We start from the raw sequence: 5,785 nt of genomic DNA, 5'->3' as shown, positions 1-5,785 counted from the left end.
ACACATTAAAAAATGGGTTAAAAGAACCCTGAAAACCTATGGAGCAGTGACCTAATTGAACAATTAGAATGGGAAATTTAAATATTTTTATTGAAGACATGGTAAGATCATGAAGGGCTTCCTAGCTCATTTGGGTGAATGTATGCTTCACAAGAAAATGAAGAGTGGTAAATGTGGGAACCCCCCTTAAAAAAAAAAAGATTTTATTTATTTATTTGTGTGATATAGAGTGAGTGAGAGAGAGCAGGAACAAGGGGTGGGGGTGGGGCAGAGGCAGAGGGAGAAGCAGACTCCCTGACATGGGAGTCAATCCCAGGACTCAAGGATCATGACCTGAGCCGAAGGCAAATGCTTAATTGACTGAGCCACCCAGGTGTCCCAATAAAGAGATTTCTGGACATTGGAGGTTTTTGTTGTTTGTGGTGGTTCTTGTTATCAGCTCTGTATTCCAGGCCTGGGACTACATTTGCAAGTTTGAGTTAAAGGAAATGTGGCTTCTCAAAATACTATCTCTATTCTTTTGAATTAGACTGTATTTATTCCTGAGGCACCTCTGGGTTGAATATTGACCTTGCCTTATGCAGCCAAACTAGAATTGATTATAAGTGCCACCCTATGCTAATCTTATTATGGTTTACTTCCCCAACTCTAACATCTCTCTCTGGGAATGGACAAAGGAGAGGTGCTGACAAGGTTTCCATTGGCACTTTATGAGCTTTCGTTTTTCTTTTTTATCATTTATAAGATGGAACATTTCCTATCCTTTTACTGTCAACCTTTCTGTACCTGATATTTAAGGTATAATTCTTTTTTTTTTTTTAGAAGAGTGACTTCTTTTTTTTTTTAAGATTTTATTTATTTATTTGACAGAGAGACAGATAGCGAGAGCAGGAACACAAGCAGGGGGAGCGGAAGACAGAGAAGCAGGCTTCCTGCCGAGCAGGGAGCCCGATGCGGGGCTCGATCCCAAGACCCCGGGATCATGACCTGAGCCGAAGGCAGACGCTTAACGACTGAGCCACCCAGGCGCCCCAAGGTATAATTCTTTTAAGTAGCATTTAGTTGATAAACTCTTAGTCAAAGAATTTAGTCTATTTACATTTAACATAACTACTGATGTAGTTGGATTTAACTTCCCACCTCACCACTGCCACACCTGCTCTATATTCCCTTTTTTCCCCTTTCTTGCCTTCTTTTGGATTAATCTTTTTTTAAAATCACTTCATTCTTTCCTTTCTATTAGGAGGCGATCTTTTATTCTTATTTTAGCTATTACCCTGGATATTACCACATGCATCCTATAAATTAGTACTTTTACCACTTCCTGGGCGATATAAGGATTTTAGCATAGTTTTAATGCTTTTTACCCCTCTCCAACTTTTTGTGCTGTTATTGTCATGTATTTTGATTATATATATGTGTGTATATACATATATACATGTATATATTTGTATGTGTATGTATAATCCTCAAGACATTATTTTACTATACAGATCAACATTCACTTAAACTTATATGATGGGTATTAAGGAGGGCACATAATGAGCACTGGGTGTTATATGCAACTAATGAATCATTGAACACTACATCAAAAACTAATGATGTGGGCGCCTGGGTGGCTCAGTTGGTTGGGCGACTGCCTTCGGCTCAGGTCATGATCCTGGAGTCCCGGGATCGAGTCCCGCATCGGGCTCCCTGCTCGGCGGGGAGTCTGCTTCGTCCTCTGACCTTCCTCCTTCTCGTGCTCTCTGTCTCTCATTCTCTCGCTCTCAGATAAATAAATAAAATCTTTAAAAAAAAAAAAACTAATGATGTACTATATGTTGGCTAATTGAACTTAATAAAAAAGATACAAATAAAAAATAAACTTACATGTTCAAACTTTTAGTTGCTCTTAATTCATCCCTCAATTTCAGAGTTTCCATTTAGGAACATATTCCCTCTATATAAGGAAATCCTTTCAGTATTTCTGTTATGAAAGTACACTGGTGCTAAATGTCCTTAGCTGCTATTTGTCTGAAAATATTTCCCTTTCAATTTTTTTTTGAAAAGGCAGACTTTTAATAACTTTTTATTACCAGGTTAAGTCATGAAGTTACAAAGTAATTAGAATTGCTGAAAGAGTATTATTGTTTTTTAAAAAAGACTCATTCATTACATACCTAATGTCTAGTATTTCATTGGTATACCACTGTTCAAAAGGTCCTGGCCAAAAGAAAAAAGTCTCAAACAAAACACTCAATCCAATGCTTTAAGCCCCACTTTGTTAATTAAGCTTGTGTGAATTTGAGGCCTCCAAAAGAAAAGGGACATGGAATTAGGCAGGGCTGGAGACGTTGGCAATGCTTAAGCTGTCAGCCAGACTCCGCACAGCAAGACCAATAGTTTTTTTCTGGGCTACTCTACTTGAATTATTGTTCAATTACTCAACATAATACATCTTTGAAGAAAGAAAAATTAACATGATAAGGAGGTTACTGCATTATTTGCACTACATGTCAGAATTATATTTAGCAAATTCAGATAGCCACAATAAAAATAGCCTCCATCATCTGTAGTTATAAAGATAATGATTATCCATCTGGCTTTTTATCTTTGCTGAACAATAATACAGAACTGATAAGCTATAAATGATACTATTTTATGTCATAAAATACGATATTTTTTTCATTTTTTTTTTTTTTAAGATTTTATTTATTTATTTGACAGAGACAGCGAGAGCAGGAACACAAGCAGGGAGAGTGGGAGAGGGAGAAGCAGGCTTCCCGCTGAGCAGGGAGCCGGATGCAGGCCTCGATCCCAGGACCCTGGGATCATGACCTGAGCTGAAGGCAGCCGCTTAACGACTGAGCCACCCAGGCGCCCCTTTTTCATTTATGTTTATAAGCACTAACTGCTTGAGTCAAGGTTAGGCTTGTTAAATGATTAAAGGCAATTTTATTATAGCAACATGTACTTCTATCATTCTAAAAAATAAAATGCATATAAGAAACAGCTTTTATTTTTGTTTGCAACCTGGGAAATTGAGTTATTTTGCTGATGTGAAATAATAATAACTAATTTTAGGACAATACTACCTTCTGAAAATGCCCCACACCTACTTCTTAAATGCATCAAATTTATAGCATGTCCCATCTCAGACTTGGCCAGAGCAAAATTATGCAAATGACTGATTGCTAAGCTGAAACAAAAGGTAATTAACATGTTGGGAACAGGCAAGGGAGCAAGGGAGCATATTGTTAGATAAAAAGACTTTGTATTTAAAGGCAAAAAATCCCAAGTGGCCCTCTGGCACAGGCAATTTCTACTTTCACACTCACCAACGTGTATGTGATCTCCCACCCTTAATTTCTTTGGACCCTTTATTTCTTTGATTTGGACAGACTTATTGAGAACGATGTCCATAAGAGAAAAATCTTTCTGTGGTTAAATTTAACATGTGATAAGTTTGCAGAAGTTACAGGTAAAGAGGATAGTGAAGAAGTCAGCTATGATCCATTTATTTGAAGGTCAAACCAGCTTCATTGTACACTCCGAAGACTTTCTCAGTGGTGCTTACATAGGTAGCTGTTCTCAGGTCCAAACCCAGGTTATACTTTCTGGCTGTGTACATGATTTGCCTGGTAGAAAACTCCATAGGGTAAGCTAAACCAGAAAGCACAATGTCTTTCTTGGATATTCTGTTTTGGAACCCTGCTGTGGATATAATGGGAGAAGTTCGACGGTGTTTTCTAAATTTTTTTTCCAAACTATCTTGAACAGACATGAGAAAACGGTGGTTAGAATCTCTTTCATACTTGAAGGTCAAATAGCCATAGCTGACATGATTTATACTCTTTAGCCACTCAAAGTAAGATACTATCACTCCCTCAGCATTCAAATATAGATCAGGAATAACCATAATGTTCCTCTTCAGAAAAATCTTATCAACTTCATTGGCAGTTTCAGCAATGATCTTGGCTTTGACTCTGGGTGCACAGGATTTGGTCACCTGCTTCTCATTGGCAATAGGGATGAATATGCCAGTTTGCTTGCAGGATGCTTCTTTCCGAGGGCTTTGCCTTGGAGAAATTCAGGATTGATCCATGTTGCAATCTGAATTCCATATGCTCCCATTAGATTCAGCAACACCAACACATTTAGCAAAATTACAATGTAAATATAGACTGCGGAATTGCCCAATCCCTAAAAAACATATTTTATCTCCAAACCCTGGTGTCATTCCTAAAATGCTCATGAAAGAGGCTTCATTAAGGAAGTTTTCAATCCCATGCAAAACACTACAGCCAGTAGCAGGGAGATGTGGGTGGATGCGACCCAGACTGATGGATTTACCAGGATGGCAGGCACGTGCATTAATTTACATGCCCTATGGTGCTGGCATAGGTGTCAGCAATCTAGGACATATCTTGCTCGCATGTGCCCATGCCTGGGGAAGGCACATCAACGCCAGGACCAATAAAACCCTTTTTTGTGAGTTCCATGGTGAATCCCCTTGTGATCTTTTCCAATTTATTACTGGTGTAATTCTTGGTATTAACACCAGCATTAGAACCCCAAATGGCACATCAACCACAGCACATTTAGACGTCACAAGGGAAGCCAAAACTTTTACTTACTTTACATTCACATCTTTGCTGTAACGGGAGCGTGCAGTGCCGGCTGTGCTGGGCCCCATAGCCCCGGATGACCTCCCTGGCGCTGCTGTCCTGCGGGATGGGGAAGCTCAGGCTCAGCAAGTGGTTGCAGGGCTTGAGGATTCGCAGGATGCCACGCACCCCGTTCCGCTTCTGCTCCTCACTCTCGCCGTTCTGGACGTGTGCCGCCAACTTGCCCTCCAGGATGCTGGCCGCGTGGTCGAAGCAGCTTTCCACCACCTTGAAGAAGTAGGGGCTGTCCTCCCAGCCCGCCGCCGCCATGCTGTCCCGTGGCCAGGTTCCAGCGGCAGTGGCATTTCGTCCAGGCGGCGCCCGCTCTTGGAGGCCCTGAGGAGGGCTGCCTTTTAAACTTCGCGCCTTCCCCGCAGTCTTCTACCCTCACGCCACCCGCCACCTGATTGGGAACAGTCGGCTGCGCCGCCCAACGCCGTCTGGGACCGCCAGGCAGTACCGGCATCCCTTGCGCACCTGCGCACGGACGTCCTCTATGCCCCTCGCGGGGCGCGAGGTGCGGGGCGGCGGTGGAGCTCTCTCTCTGTTTTTGAGGTACATTTTCTTTAATTCTAAAGTATTTTTTGAGGTATAGAACTCTTGTCTGCATTTATTTTTCTTTCATCATTTCCAGAGTATCAGCCCGTTGCCTTAAGGCTTCCGTCACGTCTGTTGGGAAGTTTTCAGTCAACTGGTTGTTCTTCCGAAGGCAGTCTCGCCCCTACTTCCTTCTCAGGCCACAAAACGGAGGCCCTTGACCCAAAGTCCTTTCTTGTCCCACCTTTGGGTCGTTCCTGAATGGAGAGGGTGTCTGCATGCTTGAGGAATTCGGCCGGCACTGGCACGCTCCGGGCACACTCAGGCCTGGGGCGCGCACTCCGGCGGAAAGAGGGCTGTGCGGGCTGGAGGTGGACCCGAGGCTCTGTGGGCAGGGAATTCGAGGCCCCAGATGTTTGGACCCCAAGTTACAGAGTGTGCTGGCTGCGGGTGGGCGTATCAGCCAGACTGCAGGCCCCTCACCCTGTGGAGAGTGACAGGTGGGAAGGAAGCCAAACACGAACCCCCAAAGCACAAGTCCAGGCCAGGACCACAGTTGCCTGTGCCTAAAGGTGGTGCTGTTTAAAGGTATTTGTCTT

The 5,785-nt window shown here is 42.8% G+C and overlaps 1 pseudogene; it reads right to left on the bottom strand.

Moving 5' to 3' along the window:
• Positions 1–3,366: 3,366 nt before the first annotated feature.
• Positions 3,367–5,397, bottom strand: LOC102746038 (glutamate dehydrogenase 1, mitochondrial-like; annotated as a pseudogene).
• Between the last annotated feature and the right edge of the window lie 388 nt (positions 5,398–5,785).

The sequence above is a fragment of the Leptonychotes weddellii genome, chromosome 5 (genome assembly GCF_054177405.1).
Source record: "Leptonychotes weddellii isolate Sample4059 chromosome 5, ASM5417740v2, whole genome shotgun sequence".
NCBI classification, from domain to species: domain Eukaryota; kingdom Metazoa; phylum Chordata; class Mammalia; order Carnivora; family Phocidae; genus Leptonychotes; species Leptonychotes weddellii.
This window is presented reverse-complemented; position numbering and strand designations above follow the sequence as displayed.